The 14,921-nt window shown below is 46.5% G+C and overlaps 1 long non-coding RNA gene across 3 annotated transcripts; it reads right to left on the reverse strand.

The window, feature by feature from the left end:
- Positions 1–662: 662 nt before the first annotated feature.
- LOC141727207 (uncharacterized) lies at positions 663–14,562 on the reverse strand. Of its 3 annotated transcripts, XR_012578268.1 has the most exons (5): positions 14,121–14,562; positions 11,280–11,502; positions 10,446–10,601; positions 7,337–7,472; positions 663–2,911 (listed from the first exon to the last, which is right to left on the reverse strand). It is a non-coding gene; the product is annotated as an uncharacterized LOC141727207 (long non-coding RNA). The 3 variants fall into 3 exon arrangements; XR_012578261.1 differs by having other exon boundaries at positions 10,446–11,502; XR_012578257.1 differs by lacking the exons at positions 10,446–10,601; positions 11,280–11,502 and having other exon boundaries at positions 14,121–14,297.
- Positions 14,563–14,921: the final 359 nt, after the last annotated feature.

Here is a 14,921-nt window from a genome sequence, read left to right on the forward strand (position 1 = left end):
AAAACATTGCACTCAAGTGCTTTTTTTGCCTTGTATCTCCTCCTACACACAGCTCATTCTAGTCTGAAAAATAAAAAGGCAGGACAGCTTCCTACAGGCTTTCAAAGAGAAGATCCTACCCTAATTAACTGTAATCTTGTTCAGACGGCATTTTCCTTCAAGATTCAAAGACTAGCAGGGGGCTGGGGCTAGGCAGAAAAGGAGATTATTAAAACTTTAATAACATGAGCCTTTGAACCTTTCAAATTCTTTACAATTTTCTCACATCTCTAACCCAGATGTCTGCATTTAAAAACTGTGCCAACAAACATGAACTTTTTGTTTATGCTTTTATATCTTTCAATGAACAGCCTCTTTTAAAATGATAGGAAACATCATTCCTGCAGTTCACAAAGCTGGATGACAGGGCTGAAGATAAAAAAAAAGAAAGAAAGAAAGAAAAGGAAAAAAAAGGATTCCACAGGCACTGTTTCCAGTAGGTGAAGTTGTTCCAGGAGCATAGGCAATGCCTCCACAGAGCTCCAGGCAGAGTTGGAACTGGGTTAGAAATGGTTTTCCTGTTCAGTAAACAATTCTAAGAGTTCAAAAATGTTCTCATGGAGCATCAGAGCATAGCTGAGACCTTGGGAATTTTTTTTAAGGGAAAAAAAAAAAAAAAAAAAAAAAAAAACCAGAAACCAGACTTCTACACATGCCTGTAAAAAAGATGCTCATAGAAATTGGCCCAGTGCAATGAGGACTGTGGTGACTGGGATATTTCTCCAGAGCCATGATAAGCTCTGAGATGTGATATGGGCCAATTTCCTTTTCTGGAAGACTTTTATTGCATACCAAGGGAAGAACAGCCTCAATAGCAGAGCCATGGAAAGGCACCCCCAGCAGCCCTGGCAAGAAGGGCCAGGGCTGCAGCCCTGTGCCAGCAGGAAGCCATCAGAGCCATCCCATCAGCAGCATTTCCGCAGCATTTTTATTCCTCTGATAAAAGGAATAAAAAGGCTCTTCTGTCCAATGTTCCCTGACAGCTCTATTTGCAGGTCAAGGGAAGGACCAAAACCTCACCAGCTCTAAGGTCCTAAACCTGACTTAACCCTGCAAGACCCCACCAAACCTTATAACAGGAGAATAAAAATGGCAGCTATTCTGACATACACTGCACTGCCAGCTTTCCCAGAAGCCTAAGAGGGAAAAAATCCCTTTCCTTTCTACAATGATTGCCCTGGGATCCACTAGTCAACAATTTCAAATCATCACAATTGCTCCAGTTTTTGAAAACAAGTTGTTGTTCAAACACAGGTATTTGCTATGACTTGCTTCCTGATCCCACAGGACGAGTAAGGGAAGGAGCTCTTCAGCAGCCAGAAGCTCCAGAAAGCCTCTTAACCCTGCCAGAGCCCTGCTGTTGGTACCACTGCTGGCCTGGCTCCAGGGCCAGGGCCTGCGGAGGGCTTTGCTGGAAATGCAGCCAACAACCTCAGACCCAGAAAGTGCCTTTTCTTTGGGCCAGGGATGGGAAATTCAAATGAGGATCCTGAATCAGGCTCTTAGAACACAGCAGGCCAGATGTAAATCCTTCCTGCTTCAACAGGCCTGCAATGGGAGGAGGACAGTCAAGTGCCCTCCAAACTCCCTGCTGGTCACCATGCTGCTTTGTCAGAAACATTCATTGCTTCACATTTGACTTCTGTTTCTTGCTGTTTAAGGAATAATGTTTTTGAAATTCAAATAGTCCCTAAGAAAGAGATCCTTGGCAGAGCACATGTCCTGTAGTCACAGGGCACTTTGGAAACTGCCAGGGAGAGCTGGAAATGGCAAAAGTCACCAGTGTTACCGAGAAAAAAAATCTCCAAATAGGCTTCAAAAAGACCATGCCCACATCCAGATAAACTGTTCATGTGTCTCCAGTTTGATGGTATTTAATCCTTCCTCCCTAATGATAATTTTCCAGTTGTCTCCAAGTTTAAACAAAAAAGTGAAAATTATTTAACTGTTTCTTTCAGAATATGATTGGTAAAATACATCGGTCAATAATGTGAAAAAATACTCTTTTATGGTTTCTGGGCAGATAAACCAAACATGCTCAGGTGAACCAATGAACATAAGCAGACTGAAATGGGAAGTAGAAGCTGAGGTGTGTGTTCTTTCAGAGTTCCCTAAGCATGTGCTCTTGAAATGCATACATATCAGCACCCAGCACTGCAGCAGAGTTTGAAAAAAATGTGACTTATATCTCTGTGTTTGGAGTGTTCTGAGTTCAAATCCCAACATGCCATGCAGTAACTCACAGGTGCTCCCTCCCTTTCCTTTTCACCCACTCCCAGCTCCACCAAAGCCAAAGGAAGGAGAAAATTCTTCTTTGCCTGGACCAGGGACTCCTGGTCCTGCTATCAGCAAGAGAGGTGATAGGCTGGGAAAGTCACAGCAAGAGGATGTGACTGAGAGCAGGAGCAGAGTGATGCAGCAGCTCCTTGTGAAGCCATCATAGCTGACCCAGCAGCCCAGGAACCTGGAGCACCCTCCAGACCCTCATCCCACAGGGCAGGAAAGACAGAACTAGGCAAAACCCTGCAGAGGAGTGAGAGCCTCTCAAGCACCCATTCAGACTGCAGAAGCACTGACAGGCCCTAAAGTATGTGGATTTTATTCTGGATTTACTGAAGACAAGCAACTGCCCAGAAAGCATTGCTCAAAACATGTCACTTGGCCCCTCAGCCAGGTTCCTCAGCCACAGGGTGGCCAAATGCTGGAACAGGCTCCCCAGGGAAGTGGTGACAGCACCAAGCCTGGCAGCATCCAAGAAGTCTTTGGACCGTGCTCTCAAGCAAATGAGGTGACTCTTGGGGTTGTCCTGTGCCAGGTCAGGAGCTGGGCTTGGTGGTTGTTGTCGGTCCTTTGCAACTCAGGATATTCATGGCTGATGGAGAAAGAAAAGTTGGGAGGTTTAGAGGTTTTTTGAGTTTTTTTTTAATATTTTGCTATTGGATGTTACATGTCTTGGTCTTGAACTCCTTACCTCAGGCTTTCACTCTCAGTGGCTCTTTCAGGCAACCTCCCAAAAAAAGGAAAGCTCATTTCTCAGATAACATGCATGACACACTCACACCAGCCTACCCCATTTCATACCTTAACCCCCTTAGTGCAAGACATTAAGGCAGGGACAGGCAATCCAGTCCAAGATTTATTCTGCTCTAATCAGCTCAGGCTTTGGGAATCTCCTGGTGGATTTGAGCCTGTGTTCAGTAGCTCATTGACTGCTATTTTAATACTGAAGCCTTTCCAACCCAGCTGCAGTAATTACCCCCACAGAGAATGAGGAATCTCAGTTATAAACTAGCTGGCAATCTTGCAAGAATATGTCTCCTAGAGGACTTCAGGATATTTCTCTCTGAAGTTAACCCTGTTAAATCATTCCTAAGCTGTCTTCAAGTAAAGAGTGAGCCCTCAGAATAACCCTTGCTTTGGTTTTAAATACTCTCCTTTCCCTTTTCAAGTCAGCTGATCTTCAGAGCCTTCAAATCTATCAAAGCTCTTTCAGTTAAATAATCCCTGTTTCTCCTGAAATGGTGCAAACATTCAACAGGAAAGCTTAGGAGAGACATTAAGAGCTGGTAGAGTCTAAGTCAGAGCTTAACACAGCTTGTACAGAGAATGTGTCCAGTTATACTCAGCCAGACAGGATATTTTCACTCAGTTTATATCAGAGGAGATTTTTGCAGAGCAAAGATTACATCAAAGCCTTGGCCAGCAGATCCAAATTCAGCTCTTGGCGTTCATGTTCAGCTAAACTTTGGGCAGGTCTGAGTAGAAATGGCACTGAGCTGTGGAGCTTCTCCTCTTCCCCTGCATAAACCCAGTCTGGCTCAGAAGTGGATGTGACCCCTTAGATGACAACCTCAAAGTAGCCATGGAGAAGTGTGATGCCTAAGGAGCAAGAGCATCCAAGGGACTAAAGCCATGATAATGCTGAAACTAATACCCTTCTTGTCCCTCAGAGGGGAGGAGAGATGGGTGAGGAACACAAACCTGTGGTAATCCGAGTCCTGCAGTCCTGGAGGCAGCTCTGCTCAGGTGAGCTCTGCACCCTCCCTGGCTGGCAAGAGGTGATGCCACCCAAACCCTGTTGTGCTTCCTCTGCAGAGGCAGAGCTCTTGGAGGCAGACACTGCTCAGAAACCTTCACCTGGCCAGCTTGCTGAGGAGATGCAGGTCATAAAATACAGCAAATGCAGGCATTCCTTCTGCAGTGATACACACTAATGACCTTATAAAGGCTTCTTTGCTTTGAACAAGTGACTGAAAGTTAAACAGTGTGTCACCTCATCCCCTTGCTGGGTCCTTACATCTATAAACTTGACCAGGCTGAGAAAGAGCCCTAAGCACTCTGGGCATCCTTCACCTGGAGACAGTGGGGGCTCCAGAGGTACCCAAGCGGAGGGAGGCTGCACAGCAGAGGGTTTCACCACCACAGACCCCCACTAAAAAAGAGCTGGAGGTAAAATGGCTTCTTACTACTCAGGCTGCCTTTAAATCCAGCCATGGTGATTTTGAACATTGGTGTTTTCAGATCACCATACAAAGAAACAGAAGCAATTTTAAATTGCTCTTTTTGTATTTCTCTGAGTGAAAAAAAATAAAAAAAGATCTTTCAAAGCATATCATTTAGTCACTGCTGAGGTAAATTCTCTAATATTTAGGCCAGGTAATTTTACTGTGTAATAGGGAGGTAACGTTATTGTGTTTCCCAATACACTTTCTCAAGCTCAGTCCCACAGCATCCCCCACAGCCTCCCTCTCTGAATTTGGGCACTCTTGTATAAACTTCTTTGTTTTTCCCACTCCATAGGAAGCCATGGATGTGATGAGCAAGCAACTGGGGCATTAGCAGCACTTGTGGGGCAGCTGAGGGATGAGGGGCCTCAGGGCCACCCATGCTTCTCATAGACCAAATTCAGACCTGTCAGGAAGTCTGAAGACTTTCCAAGGCAACAGAACTTATCAAACTGCAGAGAAGTGGTTGATAGAAAAACTTCCTGAAAGACAATTAAACTCTTGCTTGGTGGGGTGTCCAGCAGCAGTTATCAAAGCTCTGTGGCAGGCAGTGCAGCTGGGACTGAGCTGGGGAGATAAGTCACCAAATCAGCCTCTGTTAATTATCTTGGCCCTGCAGTCATTCTTTGCCAAAGTCAGGAAGGTTTAATTCAACATGCCAAAAAACCCTTTCTATGTCAAACAATATATATCCTGACCTGAAGGGATGGTGGGAAGGGAAATTTTTCAATTAAAAATAATAATAAAAAAGATTCATATACACAAAGCAAAACACCTTCTGTATGAATTGAGCAGCTCCTAAGAGACATCTTGGAGCAGCAAAGGAGTTGGGCAAACATTAATAAGGGAATTCTTCAGAGACTAGAGCTTTGCTTTAGTTACTGGCTGTCCCCTGAGGAGGGAAAACACTAAAGAAATTAAATATGACCTGACATCCTTGTGGCAGAGCATTTCCAGTTCTTTCCCTTGCCCATGTGAGTAACCCTCCTTGCGTAAGGAGTTGCATTTAATGGTCACCAGCATGGCAGTGCTTCACCACAGGTGACATTGCTGCACTCTTTTACCTGGCACACACCACCTGGGAGCTCTAATCAAACAACTCATTTTTCCCAAGATTTGAAGGATGTAACTAACTTATAGCACTTGCTCATGGCATTAGAAATTCAATGTAAGTCAGAGTTTTGAGGCAAGGCCCCCTCTCCCTGCTCACAGGAGTGCTTTGCAGCCCCTCGTGCACAGCCTGTCCTCCCAGAGCCAGCGTGGAGAATCTGGAGAGGGGTGTCACAGCAGCCAGCCCCCAGTGCAGGGTCCCCCCATCAATGCAGCCTGTTCCTGCCAGGGCAGAACTGGGACCAAAGTACCCAGCTCTGAGGAACAGCTCAGTGTGGATAGAAATCCCCACCAGCCCATCTTCCCCAGCCTTCCTCCTGGTACAGTAATTTCCAGCAATCTGGCTTTTTTTTTTTTTACTTATTTAATCATCTTGACTAAAATAATTAGAGGGGAACAGCATTCCCCAAATAAAAACATCAACATCTGAGCTTCCCCACTTTAATCTGTGCTCCTCTGACAGCTGAAACCCTCCTACTAGCACTGTGCCAGTGATTTCGTTCCTGAGTAGCTGATTATAGAGTAATTACAACCTTCCCTGGGCTGATGATTTTTTCTGTTTGTTTCAATTTCAACTTCCACAAATGGTGGGAAGCCCCTTTTGTGTTCCTGCCTTACTCTGCTGTGGTCTGTGTGCTCCCAATCCCAGATTTTTCCCCTGCTCCCGGTGAAGGGAGGGCTGGATAACACTTCAGTGTAATTCCTGCCCCCATCACGTGTAATTTGGTACTGAATGAGTAAATGAGTGAGTAAATGTTCCTGTAATTTCAGAGAGCAGCTGTCTCCCGTCTGGATGGCGGCACCGTGGTGATACTGTTCCCTGTTTGTGTCCTGGAGGGAGAAGCAGAGCTGGCAAGCCCCTGCCCATCGCTGTTTGTGTGCAGGGAGTTAATACCCCAGCATTACAGTGCCCCTTGGTGAAACTGTAATTAGGCAACGGTTTTATTTTACTGCCTGCGAACACTCCCTGACAGCACAGCCACTGGGTGCTTTCCAAACTGCTGCACTTTCAGGTCCCAACCTGAAATTCTCATTTAGAGGAGGACTTTTACTGCAGCTAATCCCTCAAGTACCTCAGCGAGGCCTTAAATTGCACGGGGGTGCTGGGGCATGGGGCTGGACTGGGCAGGGCTGGCGAAGGGCAGGGTGAGCCTCTGCTCTGTGCTGTGTGATGGCAGGACACGGCATGGAGGGACACGGGGATGCTGCTGGGCTGAGCAGGCAGGGCAAGGGCTGCAGTGCCAGCAGCAGAGATCTGGGCAGCCTGCTGGCCCTGGGAACCAGAAGGCTGCTGGTCAGTGCTGGATATGGGCTGAGCAGGCTGCTGGCCCTGGGAGCCTGAAGGCTGCTGCTGGTCAGGGCTGACATGGGCACGGCAGCTCCACGACCGGCAGCACTGGTGCCCATGGCAGGAAAGAAGGAGCAGCTGAACAGCAATGCTGTTTTTGTCAGGAGAGCTATTTTAAACCCTCTGCTTTGTGGGTAGTCCTTTTGGCTCCCAGGTCTGTCTGAGGCAGGGGTGTAGAACCTGTTGGAAGGCAGAACATCAGAGCAGCACTACAGGGGGACAAAGACAGTCTGTCTGTCTGCTGAAGCACAGGCTTGCACAGGACTGAGAGACACACACACACTTGCTCATCTGGGACTAAGGGAACAAACATACCCAATGCTTCTGTAGTTACCTGAGAGCTACTGTTATTAAGAAATTTATTTGGAGTTTTTCTTCTCCTTCCAACACCAAATACCCATCTTGTTCCACAATCTCCATGTGAGCCATGGAAACACGCATGGCCCAGGAGGACATCAGCTCACAAGGACCTAATAAAACAAAAACTGCTCTTAGGACTACTCAGATGATAGGCAGAGTATAAGCAACTAGGGCAAAGATTTATTGGCAAGAAGTCACTAAATCTTTTGTCTACAGTGATAGGGAAGAGGAAAGCCAAGAACAAGGTGGGGACAGAGCCTGGAACTGCAGGCAGCCCTGTGGTCACAAAGGCTGCCTAACCTTGTTGAAGCCCCTCTGCCTCCTTGTGGGACTCATGTCACCAGATGGGCACCTACCAGCCCCTGGCCAGGGCCTGGAAGTCTCTCATGGCAGGGAACAAGGGCTGGGAAGTTTGAGGGGAAGGGCAGAACTGAGCCCTTGAGTGCTGGATGGCTGCTGTGCCACAGCACTGCCTGAGGAGCCCAGGAGCCCTCTCCCAGGGGATACCCAAGGTGCTGTGGGACATCTTTCTTTGCTTTGTGGGACATCTGCTTTCTCCTGGCACACTGGGCGCTGTAAGACCTGGTACACATGGCAGGGGGGCTGGAACCAGATGATCCTTTAAGTCCCTTCCCAAACCATTCTACAATTCTGTTGCAGCCCAGCCTCAGACACATTAAGCACTTAGAGCGTGTCCAAAGGAGGGCAACAAGGATGGGGAAGGGCCTTGAGGAGAAGCTGTGTAAGGAGAGCCTGAGGTCACTTGGTTTGTTCAGTTTGGAGAATACTGAGCAGAGACCTCATTGCAGTTACAATTCCTTTGTGAGGAAGAGGGACAGGCACTGATCTCTTCTCTGGTGACCAGTGACAGGACATGAGGGAATGGCCTGAAGTTGTGTCATGGAAGGTTTAGGTTGGATATCTGGAAAACATTCTTCACTCAAGGGTGATTGGTCCCTGGGACAGGCTCCCCAGGGCAGTGGTCACAGCACCAAACCTGACAGAGTTTAAGAAGCTTTTGGACAATGCCTCAGGCACAAAATGTGACTCTTGGGGCTGTCCTGTGCAGGGCCAGGAGCTGGACTCATTGTGGGTCCCTTATAACTCAGCTTATTCAAAAGCCTGTCAGATTGTATTTCCTTCACACATTCACTCAGCAGTGACTTACATTTCTGACATATGGACAACATGCTTGGCTGTCCCAATGAAGCCTTCCCATCTTCAGCAGAAACTGCAGGCATTTCCAGTGCACGGCAGAGCTGCAGCAACTTCTGCCTAAACTAACATTTCATTTCCTTGCTACAGCTCACTTCTATTGTCATCACTTTCATGCCTCGAATTAACTTGCATCTGTTTCGTGTTTGAAGTTTGTAACACTTGCCCACTTTGGCTACAGTAGTTTATAACCCAACACTAAACATATGTTTATGTTTACTGCACACCAGCTCTGAATCCTTTGACTTAGCATTGTATCAGTTCATTATACCACTAATGGAGAACCTCTGAGACAGGGCTGAAGCTTTAGTGGCGATAAATTGGGGAATCATTTGGAGGTGGTTGAAGAGAGGTGGCCAGCAAAGACATGCCTGGCCTGACAGCCAGAAATGTTCAGCTCTTGCCACCCACCCTGTAACCACTGGGATTTTTAGCACCTCCAAACATGAAACCACAACAGCTTTCAGCAAAACTGTCATCTGGATCTTAAAGAAAAGAGTAAAATCATTTTTCATCTTTGTTCCACAGGCCTTCAGTACATCCCACCTACCTGTAATCTAAGCCCCCATTGTCTTTGCAAGAGGGCTAATGAGATCTTCAAAAGGATTTCAGAAGGCCAGGAGGGAGAGGGGGCTGTACAATCTACTATATTACACATATAATATACAGCATATTGCTAAGTGTTTCTTAACACCTGCCCTAGCTGTTAGGTGACAGGCTGGTGTTCTGGCACCAAATAAGGTGAATTTAAAAGTCCAGTTGGCCATTCAGACCAGTTTTACACCCATTAGCATCAGTGAAGCTGCTTCTCTTTTCCACCAGACATGGTGATGATGCCAACATGTGGGTGAAGTAAGCACACTGCCTCCTCACAGCCAGAGCCATTAAGGTGGTGCCTAGACAAATGTGTTTATTTTTCATACAGATAACAGGATGCTCCTTAGAGCTAATAAGTATTTACTTTCCCTTGCATTGCTATTATCTCCCTCATTGAGAACTGTAATTAACATCATTGATCATTTGTGTAGTTTGCCTTCTAATCTTTTTTTTTTGTGCTATGGTGGACTGAAACTGCAGTGTGCATTATGTCAATACAGGAAAAGTAATGTTTGATCTCTGCCTTTACACTGATCTGATCTGCCTGGGAGCTGCACTGCTCCTGTGACACACCACAGTATTTTACACAGTACCTCCAATTTAAAAAGGACAACCATATATTTTCCATGCAACAAAAGTACCTTTGCTCATAACACTATCACCAAACACTTGAATTAGTTGCTTCCACTTTGCTCATCACTTCTTATGGGGATAGAAGCCAGACTCTGAGGTTCTTCTTGGAGCAAGTTTCTATCACCGAACCATAGGGCACACAGCATGCAAATACTGCTGGGGTCTCAGAGGTGAAAGGACCTGCCCCTCACTCTCTCTGCACAGGCACCATTCTCAAGAGGTTGCTTCAGACAGGACAATTTCTGCAAGAATGTGATCCCCATCTGACCATTAAAATTGTCAAGAGTTTTCCTGTAGTTGCCTGCATGCAGTGAGGATTAAATAAAGCCACAGCCATGATGTGCAAGGACAGGCTCTCTCACAGAGCCTAACATGCAGAAATGGATGCTGTCTTGCTAGTCAATGCCACAAAGATGGTTTGCAGCAGCAGATATCTGCCCAAGCATCTCCAGGGCTTCTGTTCTTCCTGCTCAGGAGAAAGCATCGGTTGACAGCCATCTATGGTCATTTGTTTTATTCAGACAGCAAGAGCGACACAAATAATAAATTAACAATAATAAAATTTGTGCAATAAATTGGTCTGGAAAGTAAAATCTTCTGCATGGCTTTTATTTTTTTTCTGACTTCCAAATACTCACCTAAGTGTGAGCACACACTGAGAGACATACCGCAAAGAAAGTCTGCTTTCCAAAGAGTCTCTGAGGAGAAAAGCCATTCCAGACATGAGAGCCATTGCAGAACCCCAATATCCTGGAATTGTGGCTGGAAGGGGTGTCAGCTCCCTCAACATCCCCCTGCAGATAGGGCCATTGTTAGAGTCCAGCCAAGGCAGTCACAGCATCTCCTAATGAAGGACAGTCCATCCCAAAGCCACTAAGCTCTGCTGCCCCTCTGTGCCTGGCTGTGTGTGCCTCACATGTGGGCTGCTGGAAGAGGGTCACCCCAATTTCTGTTACATCTACCTGCATTGCTTCCTAACCTATCAGAAATCTGGAATGGGAAAAACTTCTTATTTCTTTTGATTTGCTTTTCTCTCATCTTGTTGGCTGGAAAATGCCCAGACTTTTCCCTAATTTGGCATAAATTCAATGCACCTATTCTCAAACCTTCAGAGCAGAGAAGAATCCATTAAGCTCATTTCCATTTGTTCTAGCAACAAATCAGTATATGGAGACATGAAGAAAATAATTTTGAACTACTTTTTCCATTATCTAGTTCTCACTTCCTGCCATTTCCCGTTTGCCTAGCCTGGCTTCTTTATTCTCCTTCTGTCTAGCCCATAGCAATTATCTCAATATCTAGGAAAAAGCATTAGGTTTTAAGATCTCAGGCTCCCTTTTGACAAAGGCTTTGCAATCCGGAGACACTAAGGGGAGAGGATTAAACTTCCATCTGTTTGCCTTGAGGGGGCAAAGCAGAGAAATCAGAGAGAGGTTTCAAGAGATGCATGTGTGATAACATTGCACACTCACCAGGCAGGGGAGTCTCAGGTAAGATGTGCTTGCTTGGGAGTCATCCCAGTCACCAACTGCAACTGGTTCTTAAAAATTCACTTTATGCACAGCAGACTAGAAAGATTCCTTCAGGTCCTTCCTCCAGAGTGTGTGATTGCCTCTGCAGACCTGTGCCAGCTGCAGCTGCAATTTTTCGGACAGCAGGGAGGAGGAAGTGGCTGGATCCTGCACTCTGCTGAAGCTGGAACAGAAGCACCAGTGTGGCTGCACCCAGAGGGAGCAGAGAAATCCCCCAGAGGAGCAATCCTGTCCCTTTGTAGGGGTGATCACCCCTGGCACAGGGCAGTGGGTGGTGGGACCAGCAGCTGCCCCTGCAGCACCCAGTCCTGGGGTCCCTGCCCAAGGAGAGGGGTGCAGGGGCCATGGCACTCTGGGTCCCCCACCCTGGGCTGGCTCTGGCCCTTCTGGGGACAAAGCTGGATGTGGCTGTGACTCAGCAGCCTCCTCTCCCTCACCAGTGGCTGGTGACTAATTGTATTTAGTCCCTTTCTTCATTCTTGTTTTGGGGAGAACAAACATAAACAGACTCAGCAGTAATTGTTGCTATGTCTCTACTGTTTCCTCCTCTGGCGGAGTAGGGGCTTTCCCACACACTCATAATTTTAGAGCAGCATCTTAACTACTTTTTCTTATTTTTAAGAAACAGTGTGAACATTTCTTGACTGGTTGGAAAAGAAGGAAACTTCAAAGAATAATTTCTGATTTTGTGCAATCCCTGGGGGAAAAGTTTCTCTAACCTGTCTGCAGAAGAGGGCTGGTCTGCTCCGGGCAGAGAGTTTTGTGACAATGCAAAGCAGATTGCTTACCAGCACCCTGGAGGAGTCCACATCAGCCCTGGAAAGATCAGCTGGAAGGATGACTTCTCTAAGGACATGGCCCAGAAACGTGGTGCCCTTGGAAACAGGTCTCCTGTTTGATGACCTCTCCTGAGATGATCTCCATCGATCATCTCAAAGGCTGATCTGGAGAACTGTGGCTGCTGCCTGGGCAGTACACTCCTACAGACCTGGGGCTTCTCACTCATGCTTGTGCAAATACAGGTATCACTGCACATAGTCATCCTACATTTGGGATCCCATTCCCACACCCCATATTTGGTGGTAATCTGCAGCTCATATCTGGAATTGACCTGAAAAGTTCTCAGGAGCTTCTTATTCCTAGCTGGAGAACATATAGATTGGCCAGAGAAAACAGGGAGAAGAGCAAAGAATGAGTGTGTGGTCGGCTGGACAGGGCACTCCACTCAGGTTCTATTGGATATATTGCTAATTATAGAAAAATATTTAACAATTATAAAATAATTTATTTACTGCCAATATAAAAATTAATTACATAATCCTCACCCTCAGCCAGAAGACTAAGATGATTTTATTTATCAATTTTATAAACGCATATTTTTCTGTACTTTAGAATTTGTTTAACCCAAAGCTCACCAAATTAGATGCTTTCATGAGAGACAGGAGACCTTTGGTCCAGCTCTCACTTATGCAATGCCCAGAGGATTGTTTAGTGACAGCAATGACAGTGACAGTGCCCCTGCAAGGCAATGTGACCCAGGCTGGCCCCAAGCACACGCTGCCAGCCTTTGCAGCCTGCAGCCAGGTGTTAAATCCAAGGTGTGGGGTTGTGTCTGTGCTCTCTCTGCAGGCTGCCCTGTTGGAGGAGCAGATCTCTTGCTCCAGACACCTGCCTGTGCTGTGCACCCAGCGGCTCCCACCGCTGCTGGCTCTGGGGAGGATTTGTCCCCCTCTGGGAGCTGTGAGCTTTGGGGGTGATGCCTGGTGCAGTGCCCATGAAACACAGCACCATGAGCCCCAAACTCCCCTGGTGCACATGCTGTGTAATACAGCATCAGCAAAGAGCTGTGTGCAATTGAGTCCAACCCCATGGTCTTCCTCGTGCTGGCTGCAGCCATCCCATCAGTTCTTTGCCCAGCGCAGTCATCCACAGGCTGCAGCAAAAGCCTCCATATGCCATGGGAGCACTGAAGGCTAAAAGCCAGCTCGTCCACGTTGTATTCCACTGCTGGGATAAGTTCATGTGTTGCTATTTCTGCTAATTTTGTATAGCATACATGGATATTTTCAGGTGAGAAAATAGATTTTTCATGCTCTGATCTTCTCTTTGTGCCAAATTCTTCTGCCTTGGTCTGGGAAAAAACTACCAGTGACTTTTGCTGTCTGTACTCCACTGTCCTGTTTGGAAACCCCATATTTCACTGCTGTTCAACTGTACCAGACTTTTAGAAAGCTGTTGGCAAAACACTAGCAAAAATCAAGGAAAAATGGATTTAGTATCTATGAATGCAGGTGGGCAACTGAGGAAAAATGTCTGGCTGTGGAAGAAACCAGTGAGATAAGATACTCAAGAGAAGACTGGAAATTACCCCTGTACATTGTATTTCCGATTCATTTTCACTCAATAATATATGTAGCAGACCCCTGTAATCTTGCTGTTGGATGTTTTTATGCCTTGTGACAAAAAACCACTGACAGCATCCCCAGCTGTGATCAAGCAGATACCAGTCCATCTGTCCTGAAGCAGCACTTTCCTCAGGAACAGACAACTCACGAACCCCAACACCGGCAACTATATACTTACAAATTTCTCCTGTGTAATGAAATACTCTGGAAACTATTTGTGAGCAAACAGTTTGCAGGATATTTCATTACTCATTACAAATTGGTAAATTGCTCATGAATGATCATATATTAATGTGTAGCTAGGGTGCAGCCCAGAAGGGATGCACTGCTTTGATAAGGATTAGCCGTGCTCAGCAGGCACCACTGCTGTACTCACCCATTTCCACTGAGAAACAGGGAATGTCACTGAATGCTGTGCATTGGAGATGACTGGGGCACTATAATCTGCTTGCTCAGACACTCCCAGGGAAAGTGGAGGCTCCCCACGTGTGCAGGGCTCTGTACAAAGGGCTGCTGGAGCCCTCGGGCAGCGCTGCGCTGGCTCCAGCACGTGTGCAGCCCCGAGGTGGAGCAGACTGTTTTTCTGATACCATGTACACAACACTCCACCCAAGCCTCCCTGTGTAAATAAAAAATAAAGTCAAATCATGTCAGTAAAGAGTGGATTACACTGGTCACTGGGAGTGCTTGTGTATGTTCAGCCATAATCTATGATAAGGTGCTTGCCATAAAATTCCTCCTGGAGCCTGCAGCTCTCCTGGGAGCTGCGAGATGCCAGCAGAACCACCAGGATTTTGTGTCACACAGTGGGGGCAGCAAGGGGGCACTGAAGAATGGCTCAGAGACCCAGAAGGCTGCACAGGTCCATGGGGCCATGGGGGTTCCTCTCCCTTGCAGGAGAAAGGCAGGAGCACCACTTGCCACCAGCAGATATAAGGAGACAAAGTTCAGTTCAAAGAGGTAAAGGGTGACAACCTTTCTACAGACAAAATTATCCTGCAGTCAGTAAAGCACAGCAGCAATCAGGACAGATAACAGAGTGAGTAATGAAGGCAGAGATTACAAAACTCCACAACCAGTCCATCTCATAGCAAAAAGCTGCTGTAAAGCAATTTTAACCCAGCCTATAAACACAATTAGAAACATTATGCTTTGGTACAAGATGTTTTTTAAAACA

The sequence above is a fragment of the Zonotrichia albicollis genome, chromosome 1 (genome assembly GCF_047830755.1).
Source record: "Zonotrichia albicollis isolate bZonAlb1 chromosome 1, bZonAlb1.hap1, whole genome shotgun sequence".
Taxonomy (NCBI): Eukaryota; Metazoa; Chordata; class Aves; order Passeriformes; family Passerellidae; genus Zonotrichia; species Zonotrichia albicollis.